At 38.0% G+C, this 21,657-nt stretch overlaps 1 protein-coding gene and 1 non-coding gene across 2 annotated transcripts in view; one reads left to right on the top strand and one right to left on the bottom strand.

Annotated features, from left to right (window-relative positions):
• Positions 1-21,657, bottom strand: part of LOC136876920 (T-box transcription factor TBX20) — a 500,438-nt gene that overhangs the window by 469,675 nt on the left and 9,106 nt on the right. The gene's annotated exons all lie outside the window — the stretch shown is intronic.
• Positions 20,424-20,528, top strand: LOC136877873 (U6 spliceosomal RNA). The gene has a single exon (XR_010860820.2). It is a non-coding gene; the product is annotated as a U6 spliceosomal RNA (small nuclear RNA).

Raw genomic sequence — 21,657 nt, 5'->3', positions numbered from 1 at the left:
GGCAATTTCTATCACCTACGTCTTTTAAGAGACGAAATACAGTAGGATTAATAACATCAGTGTCAAAGAAATCGTGCGAAATATTACCCAAGTAATTGCGGAACATTTTTGGTGGTATATTAAGCCTGTGGAACATTCTCCAAAGTTGCACCCCAAATATTTCTGAAATAATAATTTAATTTAATGTTATTTGCTTTACGTCCCACTAACTACTTGTACGGTCTTCGGAGACGCCGAGGTGCCGGAATTTAGTCCCGCAGGAGTTCTTTTACGTGCCTGTAAATCTACCGACACGAGGCTGTCGTATTTGAGCACCTTCAAATACCACCGGACTGAGCCAGGATCGAACCTGCCAAGTTGGGGTTAGAAGGCCAGCGCCTTAACCCTCTGAGCCACTCAGCCCGGGAATATTTCTGAAATGAAAGGTGCTGTAGATGTGCTGTTTTCACAGAAATGAAGTGTAACGAAGGACTCATAATTGTAGCCCATGCACAGATTTTAATAATGATTACAATGTGTATTAATTTTAGAAAGTTACATTTTAAATAAAAATAATGCCTATTGACATTAACAACATAAAATAGACTAAATTAGAATGTCAATCGTGGTTTTCTTTTCTTCAGAATTCTAGTACAAGTAGTTCACAAGCTATCCTAGTTTGAATATTGTAAATACCGGCAGTTGTCTGCTCCATGTGTCAACACTAACTTCAGAAGGAAAGTGAATAAACGAATTCTTTAGATTCTGAAGAAGATAGAGAATAGGCCTTCAAAGGTTGTGTTCAAAATTACAACCACCAGCTTCAATACAAGCTTCTAGTCTGCCATATACACGTTCTAGTATTTCATTAGAAATGTCAGCGCAGACAGCAGTAATAGAGCTACGTCGCTTCATATCATCTGGTGTAGTCAGTATATTCTTGTAAACAGTGTCTTTTAGCATTCCCCAGAGAAAAAATATAAAGGTTTCAAATCCGGTGAACGGGCCGGCCAAGGTACAAGTTCCCTTCATCCAATCCAACGATTTGGAAACAGTCGATGAAGACAAGCTGTAGTACGTCGTGCACTATGTGCTGGATAGCAATCATGCTGATACCACATGTTCTTCCTAGTCTTCAGTGGAACGTCTTCTAACATCTGTGAAAGTTGGTCTGTTAGCAGGCTAAGATTCTTTTGCGACTCTAATGTTCTTTCTATGAACAAAAAAGGCCTATTAGCTGATAACAGTTCAGTCTTTCACACCAACATTTAAACTCCTGGACGCTAACGTTTCACCTGACGAAGCCAATGAAGAATGTCTACGGACCAATAATGGATATTTCTTAGGTTTACTTGGCAATGATTTGTAAATGTTGCTTCATTACTAAATAAGATACGTGATAAATCTGTTTTATCTTGTCTTAATGCACATGTACAAAAGTTAAAACGATTCTCAAAATCGTTTCCGAGCAGTTCTTAATGGAAAGAGACATAAGGCGGTGGAAAATGCGTAGTAACCACTTCCTCGTGTGATTGCACGGGAACTGGCGTGCGGATCTACAGCACCAGCAGCTAGAACATTAATTTCACCGTCTTTTCCAGTTACTCGTTTGTTCCTGTTACGTTTTCTAGGCGTTCCATTTCCAGTTTCACGTATTTGGTTAAAGTGGTTCACGAATAATTGTCGAGATGGGTGACGTCTACAGGGATATCGTTCCGTGTACAGAGCACAAGTCCGAATAACATTCCTCTTACATTCTCCAAACACACCATTAACATGCCCCCTTTTTCAACATTTGTAAATACTGTCTTTCACCATGATTTATTTCTTGAACGATCACAACGTAACTGACAAGGAAGTCGCAATGCAATCAGTGTACTGTAAAAGAAACAAACATGAGAACATCACAGCCTCGTAAATGAGCAGTTGAATAGACCAGACAATTATTGTCGGTATTCCCAATTTTCAAACTACGATAGCTCGTAAACTGTTTGTGCTAGAATCCTGAAAAAAAACCCAACAACATTGATATTCTAATTTAATCCAGTTTTATTCTGTTAGTGTCTATAGGCATTGTTCCATTTGAAAAACCGTAACTATTTAATAATTATTATATGCTATAAATTTCACTTTTGTTCCCTACTGAAGTGCAATAATTATAAGAAATAAATTGACAAGAGGGTCCATCCTTTCAATACAATATACCACGTAAATAATATTACATCAATCTTGGGACTAGTTTCAGCCGCTTATTGGCCATCTTCAGTCAAAATAAAATTAAACAGATTATGTGATAACTTAAACATATGTAGGCTATACAAGGCAAAGACAATGTTGCAGGATAATTATAACAAACATATAAAACAAAACTTATGGTTTGATCTTCTTGTCATAATATTGTGTCTTTAAATAGAGATTTACTTCATTGCCTGAGGTCCTAACTCTACTTACAGACATCACAAGCATAAGTTTTGTTTTGTAGGAATTTTAATGTTATAAATTATTCCTGCAACATAGTCTTTGTCTTGTATGCATATGTTTTAGTAATCACACAATCTGTTTAATTTTATTTTGGCAGAAGATGACCATCAAGTGGCTGAAACTAGTCCCAAGACTGATGTAATATTATTTACTTGATACATTGTACTGAAAGGGTGGACCCTCTTGTCAATGTATTTCTTATTATCTAATAATTATTCAAATCGGTGTATGGGGTAGAATAATTAGCTCTCAGTAACACTTAATTTCTGCGAAAACAGTGGGCTTGTTGTAAATCATCAATTAGTATACATCTTCCATTTCAAATTCTATGAGTGTTGTGAACAATGATGGTATGAATATTATTGATTGGCCTATTAATTAGTTTACGGGGATTGGGACAAAGCAGTCAAAAGTCCTATGTACTTTCTGTGAATGTGGTACCTGCGTGGTCTACCACTTCCACCCGGTTTTATGGGGTTCGATTCCGGTTCTGTCGCGAGTTTCCAGACTAGTTTCGTGAAGACAGCTAAGAAGGGAAGTGGATTCGAATCACATTACCCGCCATCCTAGAAATGACTTTGTAGTCATTTTTCACTTCAACTCTGTACGAATACTGGGACGTAGTCAACAAATAGAGCACGGTCAGTTCCTTTCCAGTGCCAGATCTACAGTAATTAATTGAAAATTAATGGTGGTCACACATAGCTAGCCCGATTTAACACGTAGTCTAACAACATAGGACAAATAACCACGACGACTTTAGTTCCTGAAGTGGGAACTTAACAATGAGTAAAGAGTGAATTTCAGGCACTATACAATAGCACTTATGTTTATTCATTTAATTATTTTAGGCCCCTAATCATATTGTTGATCAATTTGTGTCAATTTATCTTTTAACTTTATCTCTTTGTTCTAAGGCGTCTTGCCTGCACTACAGTACTGTACAAAGAACTACATAAACGACAAGATGACGGTACTCCATCTCTTAGGCTATACTTAGGTTTACATTTTATTGTCATTTCATCCTCATCACGACGCGCAAGTCGCCTACGGGAGTCAAATCAAATGACCTGCACCTGGCGAGCCGAACATGTCCTCGGACACTCCCGGCACTAAACGGCATACGCCATTTCCATTTACTGCGAACTTCAGGACTCCAATAAACTGTTTAATAAGGCTGAGTCTAACCTTAAATTCTTTAACAATCCGTGCATTTCTGATAACATGTGGGTACTTTTTAATATCCTGGCACGTGCCTTTGGAGTTGATTAGAATTTTTTTGGAGTGAATACGAGGATACCACGAAAAACGATGGCTAAAAAAATGGCGTGTGGCTTTTAGTGCCGAGAGTGTCCGAGGACATGTTCGGCTCGCCAGGTGCAGGTCTTTTGATTTGACTCCCGTAGACGACTTGCACGTCGTGATGAGGATGAAATGATGATGAAGACAACACTTACACCCAGCCCCCGTGCCAGCAAAATTAACCAATGATGGTTAAAATTCCCGACCCTGCCTGGAATCGAACCCGGGGCCCCTGTGACCAAAGGCCAGCACGCTAACCACTTAGCCATGGAGCCGAGCAACGATGGCTCAGATAACTGGCGATGGGACTGGGGCCCTCCAGACTTCTGAATACAGGTTGTAGGCTACAGGTAGAGCTGATTTAGTTAGTCGATACTGAACTAACAGCACTCGAAGCTGTAGAAGACATTCTCTTGTTCTGAATTTTTAATCTACAGACGAGCGCCAGTTTTAAAAGCAGTGTACCGAGAACATTATGGCAGGGGTACGGTAGGCCCTACATCCTTCGTTTATTACTCTGTTGCGTCAGATTCCGGTCACCTTTTGTGATTACGGCGGCCTCTCGCCATAATTCATTGTTGCATCAAACATGCGGTTCGTTTCACTATCATCCACGCATCTACACCCGAAGAGTCACCTTCTGCAGACAATACGCTATAGTGAAGCGATTACGAAAACTATTTCAGATGTGATCTGTCACCGCAAAGGAAGCTGACAATTTAAAAATAAACTGCAGTATGGACCTACCTACTTGCATGAATACCTGCTCCAAGTTTTTAACAGTAGATTGTTATTATTACTGTATTATTATTATTATTATTATTATTAGGTCTATTATTATTATTATTATTATTATTATTATTATTTATCACGTGTATTGAAGTTGATTTATATTAGGAACTAGGGGTTAATTTTATTTTTGTTTCAGGTATTTTTCGTTGGTTGTATTTATTATTTTAGGGAGAAAGCATCTGCTAATCCAATGTAAGAAAAGGGCTCATATATCTCGGAGGTTGGATATATCAGGTAAAGTAGAGAAGGTTTATAAGGAACGAGAAAGCAGGAAGGTTCTCTAGGCCTCAAAAACTGAACATTGCCGGGCTGAGTGGCTCAGACGGTTGAAGGCACTGGCTTTCTGACCCCAACGTGGCAGGTTCGATCCTGGCTCAGTCCGGTGGTATTTGAAGGTGCTCAAATACGTCATCCTCGTGTCGGTAGATTTACTGGCACGTAAAAGAACTCCCGCGGGACTAAATTCCAGCACCTCGGCGTCTCCGAAGACCGAAAAAGTAGTTAGTGGGACGTAAAGCAATGAACATTAAATTATTAAAACTTAACATTACCTATGTCGAAGAAAGAAGTCGACAAAGGCGTCATAGGAAAAATATTTGGAATGATCTAGTTGGAGAACAAGGAAATTGTCCCGTGATTATCCCACGTCTCATATATGTTGAGGCTTGCAATAGCGTACTGAGGCTAAGGATATGTGATATTGGATGAGGTCTGTTGTAATTTGTTCTATCTGCTACTAAACCTAGGGCAGCAGAACTATGTGCCTCAGGACCTGAAAATAAGGTATTATCCCAGCAACGATTAGAAGAACGAGAACCAAAAATGGCACAGATAAGATTGCCACTATCAGCATCAGGATTTGGAATCAGACCGCTGAACGGTGTAGTTTCAGTCTTGAATACATGGTGCTTTCTTACCCCAACTTGGCTCAGTTCAGTGGTATTTGGAAATGCTCAAATACATCAGGCTTGTGTCGGTAGATTTACTGGCACGTAAAAGAATTCCTGCGGGACTAAATTCTGGTACCTCAGCGTCTCTGAAAACCGTAAAAGTAGTTAGTGAGACGTAAAGTTATTATTATTATTATTATTATTATTATTATTATTATTATTATAATACCGGGCGAGTTGGCCGTGCGGTTAGGGACGCGCGGCTGTGAGCTTGCATCCGGGAGATAGTGGGTTCGAATCCCACTGTCGGCAGCCCTGAAGATGGTTTTCCGTGGTTTCCCATTTTCACACCAGGCAAATGCTGGGGCTGTACCTTAATTAAGGCCACGGCCGATTCCTTCCCACTCCTAGCTCTTTCCTATCCCATCGTCGCCATAAGACCTATCTGTGTCGGTGCGACGTTAAGCCACTAGCTATTATTATTATTATTATTATTATTATTATTATTATTATTATTATTATTATTATTATTATTATTATTATTATTATTATTATTATTATTGACGATGATGATACTTGTTGTCTAAAGGGGTCCAAAATACAGGTCAACGGCCCCGCATAATAGTACTTATCGCTAGTAAAGGAGAACCATGGTATTTGTCTTGTTGGGGTACTAAGGTGTTTCTCATATAATGGCGCCACACAAAGGCAACGCAAACCGATGGTGTTCCTCACCTAGGTGTACTAATCACGGGCGCCGGTATTCCCGTGGTGTTCCTCACATAGTGAGTACTAAGCACAGGCAACGCAGACCCACGGTGCCGCTCATATAGTGGGACTAAACACAGGCAACGCCCAGACCCGTGGTGTTGCTCACATGTGTACGACTCACGGGTACTGGAAACCCACAGTGACCCACTCTCTGCTGCTACTAATCACAAACCTATTTCGTACCTAATATAGTGGCACTACTCGCAAATACAAGCAACCCATGGTGTTCCCCGCGTGATGGTACTAATCAAAAGTAGTTTCATGGTTCTAATACAATCATCCCTTGGTCGCCCCTTTTAGTAGCCTCTCACGACAGGCAGAAGATACCGTCGGTGTATTCATCGCCTGCATCCCCCACCCACAGGGGGTAGACAGAGAAAAGGGAAGAAATAAGAAGGGATCCGTCACTTCGAAAAATGAAGTAACGGACGAAGAAAGGCAAGGGCCACGAAGGGTGTGAAAATGAGAGACTCCACAGGCCTCGAATGCTCTAATACCGTCGGGGTCGGAAAAGAACAAGTGTTGACCAAGGGAGGTCGGACAGGATAGATGAAAGTGAGGAGCCTAGCACAAGTAAGTGGAAGCAATGCCAGATCTCAGCTAAGGGCCCCGTGGTCGCCAACCCACGCTCCCAAGTTGAGAGCCCCTTCGGCCCTTTTTAGTCGCCTCTTACGACAGGCACGACATACCGTGGGTGTGTTCTTCATCTGCGTCCCTCACCTACAGGGGGTGTTATTATTATTATTATTATTATTATTATTATTATTATTATTATTATTATTATTATTATTATTATTATTATTATTGAATACTGGGTGCTGAAAACAAAAATTGTCTCCAGACTGTAACTGTAATAGAGAGAGTAACCAGATAGCCACCCCTTTTAGGGAATGTAACCGATCGGCCTCCTAATCAGTTCACACAGGACAATATTTATGACAATGAATTACTTAACGCTATGTTTTATTGCAATTTTTCTAGCAAGCAACTGAAAATGTAGGCATTTCATCTAAAATATAGGCTATTTCCGCTAGCTAAGATTTGAAAAAAGCGGAGGCCATCCTTCGCAAGTGGAAGCTGTGATGTTATTGTGCGAAAGGGAGCAGTAACAAGTATTAGAATGTAAAACATTTTACGCGTGAAATCAGTAAAGTAGTATTATGTTAATTAAATCACGAAGTTCAATTTACTCATCGAAGTTAATTATTTCCATTTTATTTCTGGCAGTTAAATCAGGCAATTTTTGCAGTGATTTATGATAATAATAGGTTTATTACAAAGTGTAATAAGAGACCGAAGAATGTTTAATAATATGCGTGCAGAAAGTAATTTCTAAAGGCTATATAAAATAATATTACAGTTTCGCACAAATAGGCGCTGATGGCCAGACCCACACGTTGGCGTTGTTGTCCACCTACTAGAGCTTGTACTTAGTCATAAAACGATAGCAACGTAAATTGTAGCCTACTTTTGTAAATTAAAACAATCTAATAAAATCCGAAGCTGAATCAGAGAATATTAGATGGGATTTATGACCAAATAAATTTATGTATGTTAATTATCATGGACCAAATTAAAATTCTCACGTTTTCTACGTTGGCTACAATTTCTGGAATATCTGATTAAAATACTTATCTTTATATAAAAATTTTGCATCTACTCATCGAATCTGATATCTTTTCGTCCATTTTTATAAGCTGCTTGAAATAGTAAGAAGAAAATTTGGGATAAGGAAAAGTTTCCTTGTTGGCGAGTTATATGGTTTTAAACATTCTTCTTGTTTCGTATGGGTCGATTAAGGACCAGGATACTTAACCATTGCGTTTGGGGTGGGTTTTGGTGCTTGCCCAGTATTTGCGCATCCCCTGGCTGTTTTGTTCTTCCCTCTCCTTTGTCCAGAGGGTATCTTTTTTCCTTCTCGGTAGTTTGTCCTGGAACCTCTTTTGTTTAAGCATCGTCCTGAAAGATGACCCGTCTCAAGTTTTTTTCTGTTCCTCCTATTTTCTGCAGATCTTTGTTTACTTCCATAAACCATGGTGACTTGGTCTTTTGGCAGTAAACGAGAAGCTGGTTGGTCAGTATGGCATGAGACATCCTGTAGACGTGTCCATAAAATACTAGGCGTCTCTTCCTGGCCACGTCCGTGATTTGCTCATAGTATTTGTCGAGCTCTTGGTTGGGTCACTCTTTATATTAGTTCCCTTTCTCCTCCGGTCCCAATACCTTCCTCAATATTTTTCTCTCCTGGACTTCGAGATTGTTCGTGAGTCCCTTCCTGTTGAATATTGAACATTCTGAAGCATTTATAATATCATTCTGTTTACGTAACCTAACTTGCTTGGTCCCTGAGACAATGGTGTTTACCTTACAATTGACTTCCATACAGAACACTAACTTAAACATACAGATCCTATCCAAACGTAATGTTATTCAGCTGATAGTCATTCAAAGATTTATCATTATTATTCATCACTTTCAGCCAATTAAATTGTACCAAAATACTGCAATGCCGCAACTAAAGCTGAACAGTTTATATTAGAAGGCTGTGGAATCATTGTTATTAAATTATTGTTCTGATCAAAACTGGTCAAATAAGTCTTCAAAAGAATGCATGCATACATTCAAACAACATTTTATAAATCTCAAAATTCGTCAAAATGCTATACATTGACGTACAACCTTGTTGAGAGTTAAAATAATTACTGATCATCCCAAATCGGCAAGAAAAAAAATGCAAAATAATCCAAAATAAAAACGTGTTCTTATCGTTTGTTGAATATCTATAGGCCCTACTACTGAGCAACGTCCTAATGCAAAGAGAAAAAAGGTGACATTTTAACAACATTCGCCCCCTGCTAATGAGACTGAACCCTTTAAATATATAAATACGTAGTCATTCTGCTCTAATACACTCACTCTTCTCTAATGCAGTATTAAAATGACTAAATTTTCAAGCACACACATCTCAAGGGAAAAAAATCACGATTTTCAACGTTGTGTTATAAAGACAGGGATATAGACTATTTTATAGACCCGAAGTTTGTTACTTTTAGCGAACTTCCGAACGAAGAAAGGAAATGTGTGTGTGTTTAAACTTTAGGTCAAAAAGTTTTGTCCTCTCTCCCAGGGTATATCTTACTTTTGTAAGTTTTAAGTAGTCATAACTACAATGCGTAACCTCTTTTACAAAATCGACATAATTTTTCGACAGAACAATATTAATGCCATTACTTACATATTGGGAAAGCTGTTGTTAGCCTCCTACTGATTCAAACATCTAATTTACGTCAATACTATAAATTGTCATAAGATTCAGTTTTGACCTCCAGCAAGTGAACTGTTTAAATAGGCTAACTGTTCCGAATTCAACGAAACTTAGTGCAGTGGGTAATATGTTACTTTGTACCTTCTCGATCACTGTCAATTTTGCCAGTTTAAAATATAGCCTATAGTAACCCGTAATTTCCAACAGACCAGTAAACTCGGTTTCTTCCGAGCAAGTTGGCTGTGGGGTTAAGGAGCACGCAGCTCTGAGTTTGCAATCGGGAGATAGTAGGTTCGAACCCCACTGTCGGCAGCCATGAAGATGGTTTTCCGTGGTTTTCTATTTTGACACCAGGCAAAGGCTGGGATCTGTAACTTAATTAAGGCCACAGCCGCTTCCTTCCCATCCCTAGCCATTTCCTATCCCAGCGTCACCATAAGACCTATCTGTGTCGGTGCGACGTAAGGCAAAGTGTAAAAAGAAAGGATTTATATTTGAAAATTTGGCTAAATATGGCATATGTTACGGATGGGCCAAACATGTTCAAAACATGAAGTAAAATATAGACTATATTCTGTAATTAAAATGGTGCAAAATAATGTAGGCCTAAGGAATATCTGTGTTTTACCAAATTTTCATACATAAAAATCAAGTATAGTTAAAGATTTGTTGCCTAAACATGAAAGGCATAAAATAAGAATTTAAATGAAAGCCACAGAACAAAACACAATTTCTTTATAGGGGGCACACAACGGGTTGAACGACAAGGTCAAAGCCAGCAAGAAAGAAATCAAAGTTAATAGAGCAAGACTTGCTCTTCACATTTCATAAAAACGCCAGAATCTACTTTTGAAATACTGGTAGAAAAAAAAAAAACAATTCTAAATGATTAAATGATTTTTCAACAACTTTGACCATCACAAAGTATGGAACATATTTAAAATAAAAAGTAAATTACGTTATGCGAGTTTTATTCAATTATACACTAAAGCTGAAAATATTGACAAATATGGAGAATAAAATATGCTTTCAATTACTCCAAATACCCCACTTCGTAAAAATATACTTAATAAAACGTCAACTGTGCCTGAAAAAAATAATAATAATGTTATTTGTTTTACGTCCCACTAACTACTTTTTAAGGTCTTCGGAGACGCCGAGGTGCCGGAATTTAGTCCCGCAGGAGTTCTTTTACGTGCCAGTAAATCTACCGAACGCGGCTGTCATATTTGAGCACACTGAAAAAAAAACAAATATGTTATTTACATAGAAATTCCAGCCCTGGTTATAAGATTCATTTTTGAAGTGTCAATAAACTACGCATGTATTCTTAAGAAGGAGAGATATCTGAAATATCTCGTCAGCGATTAATTTTATTGAAGACGTACAGGGGCGTAGCCAAGGGCGGGGGGCGCTAGTGGGTGGTTAAGAACCCCCACCCCATGGGAAAAGAAAAACAGATCTGACAATAAACAATAAACTAATAAACGTTCAGAGACATACCTTGTAGAACCAACAGATCTCTTGAATATATTTTCTAAGAAGCCTCGAAAGTTGGATTTTATATTGTAAGCTGAACATACCATTCGCAGTATCTTAACGCAAGATTTTGTAGTGTACTGCAGTCTGAATATCAATATAATTTACTTGTATCAGTAATCTTATAATGACAAGTCTTGCATGCGCGCACCACACACGCACAAGCACCTTCATTGTGTTCTATCACCATTTTGTAATTGAAGCCCCCCTCCCCCTCTACCAATCGACCGATCCTGGCTACGCTACTGAAGACGAAGAAACTGTGCCATTCTTTGCAAAAAATCTACTTTCATGTCGTAGCCGACGCTGAAACCATTTGAGTACTGCGATTCGTCATTTAGTCAAAGCTACATCAATGAAATGGTTTCATCTTTTGCTGGTATACGTAATATATTCCATATAACATCAAATGTATATTAATCGGTCGGAGTCCGCGATCCCTTAATGGACAGTTCCCGCAAGGCAGCGGTGAAATTGACAGATGAGACTTGATAACAGTTTTCTACGATTGAGATATTTCTAAACCACTCCAAATATAGATAAAATTCAGAATGAATAAAGCAACGTTTACTTCCTTCATTTCCAACATGTTTCCACAATTTTTCAGCAATTAATGCTTTCAAGGTGGAATTAAAATTACGGTGATATTTGAAAATGCCAAGATACGTGAGCCTCGTGTCACCAAATTTACCGGCACTTAAAAGAACTTATGCGGGACAAAATTTCAGCAGCTCGGCGTCTCTGAAAACCCTAAAAATAGTTGGAACCAATAATAATATTAATTAATGATTATTATGCGATAGCACAAAATTAATAGGCCTACAGAAACTTGTACGCTACTAAAGCACACTTAAATAGTCTGATCGTAAATAGGCTATAAGCACTTGCTTGCCTTAGACGCAATTAACTTTCTCCCTGTCTCCTCCTAAATGCTCGCATCTTTAAAACGAAATGTGTAGTTCCTAGTTAATTATCTCCAGATATTTCCAGATGATTGATCGAAATCAGATAAACATCGCTCTCTATTTCATCTCAATCGAGTGCTTACACTTGAATTATAGAATTACTGCTGCATGTTACAGCTGAAACCCAGACAGTTTGAAGGGACATCTATATATTTGTAGGATATTAGGTGGGGGAGGGGAACACACGATAACGTACAATTTTTTACGGATAAGTGACAATTTTTTCACGAGGTATGAACTTTTACTCAAAGTATTTAAACTTTACGTCACAAGAATTGCAAATATGGTGGCTGCAACATTGATATTTCAATTACTGAGAGGAGTAGGTCTATGCAATAAGTTTTTATTTTCTGATCCCAAACTTGGACATGTCTTGTGCCAGCAAATTGTAAATATTAAAAGATATGTCTTTCGAATTTGCCATTTAAAAAACTGAAAATAAATGCGTGTTTCTTTCAAGAGACTTCACTTGGTTCATTTTTGAAAAAACTTGTTTACATCATTATGTTGCTCTGAACATAAAACTTACGCACCTGGGCTGTGAATGTTTGGATATTAGTCTTTCAAAAAAAAAAAAAACAAAAAAAAAAAAAAAACGGGTAGAATTCTGTAAGACTGCATCGGTGGATTTTTTCGTTTAGCAATCCGGCTCCATGGCTAAACGGTTAGCGTGCTGGCCTTTGGTCACAGGGGCCCCGGGTTCGATTCCAGGCAGGGTCGAGAATTTTAACCGTAATTGGTTAATTCCGCTGGCACGGGGGCTGGGTGTATGTGTCGTCTTCATCATCATCATCATTATCACGAAGCGCAGGTCGCTTACGGGATTTACATCAAAAGACCTGCACCTGGCGAGCCAAACTTGTCCTCGGACACTCCCGGCACTACTGTAAAAGCCATACGCCACTCCATTCCTTTAGGATTCTGGTTCATCATCAACGCTGCAGGGAAATGGTGGCATGAATATTTTTAAAATATTAACCACATCCCTGAAGCAATCAAATCTCCGGTTAAAGTCTTCATGTATAGACTATTAATAAGTTTTGGACAAATATTCTATTATATTGGTTAATTTGTGATACTGAACTAAGTATGTAGTTTAATATTTAATATTCAGGTACATTTTTTTAAATCACATAAGTTTTGTTTTCAGTTTCTGTGCTGATTTTGTGATAATGATAAATTATAAACAACGGGCGGCAAATTAGTAGGCTACCTGCTGGGCCACATGTGGCCCGCAGACCGCTAGTTAAGAGGCCGTTGATTTAGAACATGGTACGTCTGTGTAAAAGTTCTTGAAAAATCGTCATATGGAATTGCACTCGTTGGGTTTACGGTTTCCATGTACGGTCATTGGCTGCCGTAAATCTATTGTTAAATTTCACCTCAATCATCCGGACCCTTTACTTTGTATCGGCTAAGTCAAAAGATGAACCATGTTAAAATCCGGGACCGGCCTCCCTACTACAAGTCAACTTCCGCTGAGTGTGCCTTACCAGTGAATCCCTGGCCCGGCCTGAGGGCACAGTTAACGCCACCCCCATCTAAGACAGGGATTTTTCACCCTATCCGTCTCGTGACTGGATTAATACCATACTTTGTGGCCACAAAATAATAATAATAATAATAATAATAATAATAATAATAATAATAATAATAATAATAATAATAATAATAATAATAATAATAATAATAATAATAATAATAATAATAATAATAATAATAATAGACTAATAATATTAATAATAATAATAATAATAATAATAATAATAATAATAATAATAATAAGAGAAGAGAAAAGAAACTAAAGGTATAAACATTGGCAGACTTCTTAAAGACAAAATTCACCTTGATTGCTTAGCTTTCGCAGATGACCTTGCGATCCTTTCGAACAACAGACAAGAAGCAATCCACTCCATAGAAAAATTGCATGAAATAGCCGCAAAAACCGGACTTCAAATTTCATTTGAAAAGACACAGTTTATGGAAGGAACTAAATCAAGATTCGACAATCAGCCAACTATTAATCACCAAATGTGGAATAATTTCCCAAGTAGACAAATTCAAGTATCTAGGTGAAATTATTCAGCCAGCAGGGTTAAATCAGGAAGCTAACAAAGAAAGAGCTCCTAAACTGCAAAGGGCTTACAAAATCACATGGAACAAATACAACAAAAGATGTATATCAAAAAATGCAAAACTACGGCACTACAATACAGTCATCAAACCAGAGGCACTTTATGCATCTGAAACACTGATCACTGGCGGCAGGTCACAAATGAAAAGCATTGAGAAACAAGAGAGGAAAATTCTCAGAAAAATCCTAGGACCAAAGTTCGAAAATGAAATTTAGATGAAAAAGAAACCACACGAAATTTTTCAGTTCACAGAAAAAATCACAGATACCATCAGAAAGACACGACTAAATGTCTACGGCACCTACACAGAATGGATAACAACAGGCTGACAAAGTTCTAAATCTAGCTCTAACTCTGAAAATCCGCAACAATTGGTTAGGAGAAATTCATGAAGATCTACAAGAAATGGGTGTTCAGGACGAAACCATTCAAGATAGAATAAAATTTAGAAGCTTAGTAAACAAACATAAATTTGCAGAGAAACCAACAAGAAAAAATACAGACTGGACAGAAACACGCAGAAAGGAACACAGTGAAAAAATGAAGAGATATTGGGAAGAAAAGAAAAAGAAACAATGTGCAAAATAAGTTCAAACGCGCTCCACAGTTGGGCACAACGAATCAAAATAATAATAATAATAATAATAATAATAATAATAATAATAATAATAATAATAATAATAATAATAATGGTCTTTACTCCAACTAACAACTTTTACGGTTTCCGGAGATGTCAAGACGTTGGAATTTTTGAACCCACAGGAGTAGACTACTCTTACGAGCCGGTAAATCCACCGGCACGAGCTTGGCGTGTTTAAGGACCTTCAAATACCACCAAACTGAGCCGGGATGGAATCCGTCAACTTGGCTAAGAAAGTCAGCGTCTTCCATCTGAGCCACTCAGCCCCGTTGACTTGTTCAAAGGTTGCTATATGAGACCAATAATAAACTGCAGTTGCTGAAGATTTATATTGAATCTCATTTAGAATTAAAATGTGTAATTTCCAGATTCATTTCGTAGAATCTTATTGTACACCGCAAGGAGTACAATTATTTCTACGATTTTATTTTAAAGCTAAAAGAGTTATATCATTATAGGACTATTCCATCTATACGACATGTGACGTGAAGTTGACTATCACAAATCAGAATTCTAACAGTGTTGAATCAACGAGTTACTGATTCCAGTAATACTGTAGTGAATATTTTTAACCCGGAGGGGCATGCTGATTTGAAGTCCTTAGTCGAAGTTCTGAATATACTAACTCTAGTGCAGTAACTGACTGCAGGCTGGCACCTCGCTAAAGCGAACATTTTTCTCTTGCAGTTTCCCGCACCGGGTTGCGTTTCCTGGCGAACGCGTTGTGCGAATAATACATTTTGTAGCTTGTATATTTTAATATTGTCTCACCAACTTGCTACTTAGAAATGAAACTGGGCAGTAACGACATCGTTTACCCGTTGTATGCTAGGTATTTATTAAGATCTAAAAAATACATTCTGTCGCTAAAGAATAGAGAACTCGTACGTAACAAAAGCCAGATTATACAGGAAAGCGAAAAAACTATCCTAATGATTGAACTTAGAAAATAAATTTTGCCACTTAGGAAATATAAACTACATTTGATAATAATGAAATTGATTACTACAACACATTTTCTTTTTAATATTTTCATTTTCGGAAGACAAGAGTCATAATACACGAGATACGAGATGGGCGGTGTCGGTGCTTTTTAAACAATATCATTTGGTACTATGTTACATAAAGCTTCCATGGCTCAGGCAGAAGCGCGCCGGCCTCTCATCGCTGGGTTCCGTGGTTTAAATCCCGGTCACTCCATGTGAGATTTGTGCTGGACAAAGCGGAGGCGGGACAAGTTTTTCTCCGGGTACTCCGGTTTTCCCTGTCATTATGCATTCCAGCAACACTCTCCAATTTCATTTCACTTCATCTGTCAGTCATTAATCATTGCCCCAGAGGAGTGCGACAGGCTTCGGCAGCCGACACAATTTCAATCCTCGCTGCTAGATGGGGCTTCATTCATTAATTCATTAATTCATTCATTCAATTCCTGACCCGATCGCATGAATGGAAACCGGATTCAGATTTTCATTTTCACTGTGTTACATGATTTCCACGGACCAATGCGAAATAACGCCACAATGAATAATAAAACAATTGTTTGGCAAAATTGCAGAAACGAGGAATCCATGCTTGAGCGACAATATATATTAATATGGATATGTTGTTGGGCTCCGGTTCTCTTTGTAATTAGCGTCGTCAATTTCTCGACACAACTGTAACCATAGCAACCAGTGTTCATCTAGACTAGGTCAGTAGCGTCATCTTCTCACTGTGCGCTTTCTTCCTGTAACTAAGAGTTTGAGAAAACATCGTTATCAAGTGAACCCCGTTCTACTCCTTAGTCCAGAATTAAAATCCTTGAACTGGTCGGAAAGAAAGCGAACGCAGGGCCTAGGAAAAAGAGAAAGGCACGCTATCTCTACACCCAAAGGCTGGCTAATAATAATAATACAAAGAAAGGGTATCTAAACTACAAAGAATATACAGGCTCATGTGGAGCAGATATCATAATAAATCTATATCCTGAAATGCAAAATTAAGACATTACGCCTATAATACGCAAAATTAAGACATTCAAACACTGTAATAAAATCTGAAGCACTGCATGGATCTGAAACACTGATCATTGGGGAAAGATCATTGATTAAAGTAGAAAAGCAAGAAAAAATCGCAAGGAAATTTTTTTGATCAGTCTGCTCAAGAGGAATATGGATGATAAGGAAATCTCATGAACTGAACCAACTACTACTAAAGCATTTTCATTCCTCCCCTGAAGGGGGAGGTGGGACTCATAGACGGTGACGCCGTCTCTCAGGACGGGAGTTTTGTTACGGCGAAGGAGATGCTCGGAGAAGGTGAGAGGGTTGGCGGCCGTGGCCTATATTAGGAACTGTCCTGGCATTCGCCTTAGTGCAGGAGAATGGAAAACCATTGAAAACAATTCTCAGCACAGCCGACGGTTGGGGCCAGCCTTGAGGTCCAGCCCTGTCCCGTCTCCCGAATGCAGAGGCGTAGAGCCACGGTAGAACCGTAGCCACCCCTCCTCTGCTTGGTTAGCCGATCAGAGTGCAGAGTTACTGGACCACGGACCAGCCGTGGCCACTTATGGGCCGAAACCCACTCTGCATCTACCTACCACTTGTACCAACACTCGGAGAAAATCTCAGACACATTTAGGAAAAGACGTTTTAAATTTTATGGACATATTCTCAGAATGACTGATCAGAGATTGACCAAAATAATTCTGAAACTTGTCCTATCCATGAAAGTAAAAAAAAAAAAAAAAAAAAAAAAAAAAAAAGCTCCTCGAAGTTCGAAAAGATCTTCAGGAAATAGGCATCACAGATGACGTTGTGTTAGACAGATCTAAGTTCAAAAAATGAGTCGACAATCACCGCTTTAAACACCATCCAAGCACTGCCACTAACAAAAACCTGGTCAGAAGATCGCAAGAAAAGCCACAGCGAGAAGATGAAGGAAGAAATTTCAGGAGAAGAAAAAGGCAACGACATCAGCTAAATAAGCGCGCTCCTTGGTTGGACATAACGAAGAAATAATAATAATAATAATAATAATAATAATAATAATAATAATAATAATAATAATAATATAAATATAATATAATTTCGTGTGGCTATTTCTAGCCGGGTGCAGCCCTTATAAGGCAGACCCTCCGATGAGGGTGGGCGGCATCTGCCATGTGTAGGTAACTGCGTGTTGTTGTGGTGGAGGATAGTGTCATGTGTAGTGTGTGAGTTGCAGGGATGTTGGGGGACAACACAAACACCCAGCCCCCGAGCCATTGGAATTAACCAATGAAGGTTAAAATCCCCGACCCGGCCGGGAATCGAACCCGAGACCCTCTGAACCGAAGGCCAGTACGCTGACCATTCAGCCAACGAGTCGGACATAATAATAATAATAATAATAATAATAATAATAATAATAATAATAATAATAGACTAATAATAATATTTTGTAGATACACTCATTTTTCATTCGATTTTTTTTTTTTTTTTTTTTTTTTTTTTGCAAGTTGCTTTACGTCGCAGATAGGTCTTATGGCGACGATACAGAAACTCTTTATCTTCCCTGTGGGTGGAGCCAAGGATACATTATCCGTACCTTCGCACCATACCGTGAGAGGCTACGAAAAATGGAAAACCAAAGAATCTGTACTCGCTGTCTGTTCTAAGCCCAAAAACATAGCAGAGAAAATGAACGAGTGCGGAGCTTGTTTTCAAGGGAGTGTTTCTCTTACCACATGCAAAACTCTCTTTTCCTCTCCATTTTTCTATTACGATATGGGTCACACATTTAATGATAGCGAGAGGTAGCTATTTTGATGTTCGAGGAGCATTGTTAATGTTGGGTGAAGCAAGTGCCAAAAGAAAATTAACTTGTCCACAAGACAACTGATTTATTAAGTGGTATAAAAAGGCCCCAAAGGCGCATAAACATCACTTTAAGTTACTGTACAGTGTAATGGCACATAAAGGGTAGATTCAATGAAGACACATGCCGTAAAACATCTGCTTCTAGTTGCAAAAATTCTTCTTTTATAATTGCAAATTTAAGAGGACATAAATTTATATGCATAATTGAGTTATTTTCTATTTGGTCACGCAAGACATACGTTTTAAAAATAACCTTCTGTGACATTTTTGTGAAAATTGTTGTATGAGCGATAGGGGTAATCGAGAGCAGGTGCAATTTTATATCCAGCTTTGAAAAATAAAAGGAAGTTTACAGCTTTAGCTACACCAATTAAAGAACAATTAATGATACATATTTATTTTTTGTTATACCGAAATGAGGTAGTTAGGCCTACAAAATGTTCATACCTGCATACGTTGAGTTACATAAATTATCAGGTCATCTTCTTAATACATAGGCTACATTAACAGCCAATATACAAGGCAATGTAATCTTTGATTATTGACGCTATCGAATTATGTGGGTACATGTGCAATCGATCATAGTACGTATCCAGCTGACATGCTGGTACATTATAAACGAATGAATTGAAACCTAAAAAGAAAACTAAGTGCTTAATACTTATTGGGCATCTACATTCTCTGCAACAATTTTACGGTTACCATTCACATACGGGAAAGACTTTGCTAAATCCGCAATATTAAGGCAAAATTAGACGTTTGACATTTTCTGGGAAATATTATTCATAACTGGAACAGCTGTTACTTATGATTTAAGAACAGTATTGCAATTTTCTTTTTTTGTGGGTTAATTCACTTAATTGTAAAATTTCGTCTAAATTATTGACAGTACGTGTAATTCCACAGCTTGGTGTGCCTAATTCACAACCAATAAAATGGCAAATAATACTACTGGGAAGTAGTAATAAACATTGTACAAGAACTCTCCTTAAGGAAGTCTGTCTTCCAAACACCGTAAATAAAGTAGTCTACTGACGTTTCTTGATGCTACCACAAAAAAGATCAGCCGCACAGTTTATGTCCTTTACCGTCACAGAAGCCTACAAGATGTTTAGGGGGCGTAAATAGGCGATCAGTAGAGGCGACAGAGGTAGGATCCCTCGCTGAGTCCGAGGGAAAATTCAACCCTGGAGGGATTAAGAAAGAAAGAAAGAAAGAAAGAAAGAAAGAAATATTATTTTCGCTATTTTTATTTTATTTTGTTAACAATTTTACTTCCACATTTCAGCAATAAAGCTAAACCAAAATATAAGAGAGCATATTTGCAGCAAGACATATTTCATTTTTTACGTGTACTGTGTACAAGAAATATGGGAGTTATGCTTCCGGTGAAAACATATAGCCTATTAGCCTACGTAGGATAGTCGGCTTTCTTTTAAAACCTCGTATGTCCCAATGCTCTTCGTATCCATCATATTCCTTAAGACTGGTCACGCCTTCCAGCCACATATTTATATGCAGTCCATCAGAACAATTTTCGTTGAGTTCATTTTCCTATGCTACTCTGTAAAAGAAAATTAACCTTAAATACATTATACTGTAGGAGTCGGTAAATTCGCCATGCAAACAACATTCCTACAATACGGTGTGGTAAGGTCCATTTTCCTTTACACGTTCGCATAGGAAAATGAACACAACGGAAATTATTCTGATGGACTGCATATAAATATGTGGCTAAGAGGCGTAACCAGTCTTAAGGAATATAATAGGTAGGAAAAGCATTGAGACATACGAGATTTTAAAAGAAAGCCAATGATATATTAAAGCTTCGGCGCTACATATACTAAAATTGGAACGATACAGAGAAGATTACCATGCTCCCTTCGCAAGGATGACATGCAAACTATAGGTCTATTAAAGCATGGATATTTAGCAAAAGTTATCCTGAAACAAGTAGGAGCTCACCTACATATATAATTTCTAAACCAGTCTGGAAAATTCAGAGATATCATGAATTCCATATTACTAGGAGTCAGAGCTGTCAGACATTACAGTAACTTATATTATAATGCGTTCAACATGACGTCTCGCCATCAACATTACCTACTGAGATCCATAAAGCCTTCAGTGCAGCTTCCACAAAATCCCCATATATTAATTTCAGTGTAAGAAGAATGGCAGTCACATCAGTATCTTTACCTGCTCTATATGAACTACCAACTAGAACGCTAAACACTGTCTATGGTTCAAGATATTATTCTGACGTTGAAATATCTCGTACGATGGGAAATTGTTTTATTAGGCAAGAGCATCATTTTTATATCACATTTTATTCTGCTCGTTGAATCAACGAGTGATTCCACACAATTTCGCCAATTATTTCGTGATTTTGTTCATGTTTCGTATTTTGAGCCAAAATCGTAACATTTCGCAAAAATTTCGCGCTTCGCGAAAAACACGTGGCTTTACCGATCAGACCCTTTTCCTGACGCTGGCCTAAATCCTCAGTGAAGTTATATTACAGTTACTACAGAAATAGACATACTGAGGATTTAGCTGACCCTCTCCTGCTATTCTACTCTATTTTCAAATAAGTCTATCTTAAAATAACTAGACAATTATTCTCTCTGACGTAAGAAGCAGTGTCAAACTTTATATAATGTACCCATTGTTCTGACATAAACATTACAATATTTTAAAATCCTAATCTAATGCATAATATGATGGGTTCACAGCCGCAGTGAACCAAGCCCATATTTTATATTTTGATATAGGCCTAGGTGGTGTAAAAATTACTGGAAACTTTGTCATAATGAACCAAGCCATTAGTTCATTTGATGTCTCGGAGTTGACATCTTTGTATAGAATAAAACAGTGGAGAAAGTTTTCTTCACAGTCGTACTGAACCAAGTCCTAAGTAGGCTATAATAGTGGTAGTGCCTTTTTTTTTCTGCCGATAAGCAAGTTAAACATAAAAAAAAGGAACTGCCATTTACTTAGAATACAGAGAAATTATTATAAATATTCCAGCAGATGACCCTGTGTTGACAAATTGC

The sequence above is a fragment of the Anabrus simplex genome, chromosome 7 (genome assembly GCF_040414725.1).
Source record: "Anabrus simplex isolate iqAnaSimp1 chromosome 7, ASM4041472v1, whole genome shotgun sequence".
Lineage (NCBI taxonomy): Eukaryota > Metazoa > Arthropoda > Insecta > Orthoptera > Tettigoniidae > Anabrus > Anabrus simplex.
Note: the sequence above shows the minus strand (reverse complement) of the source record. Positions and strands in the feature narration are given on the sequence as shown.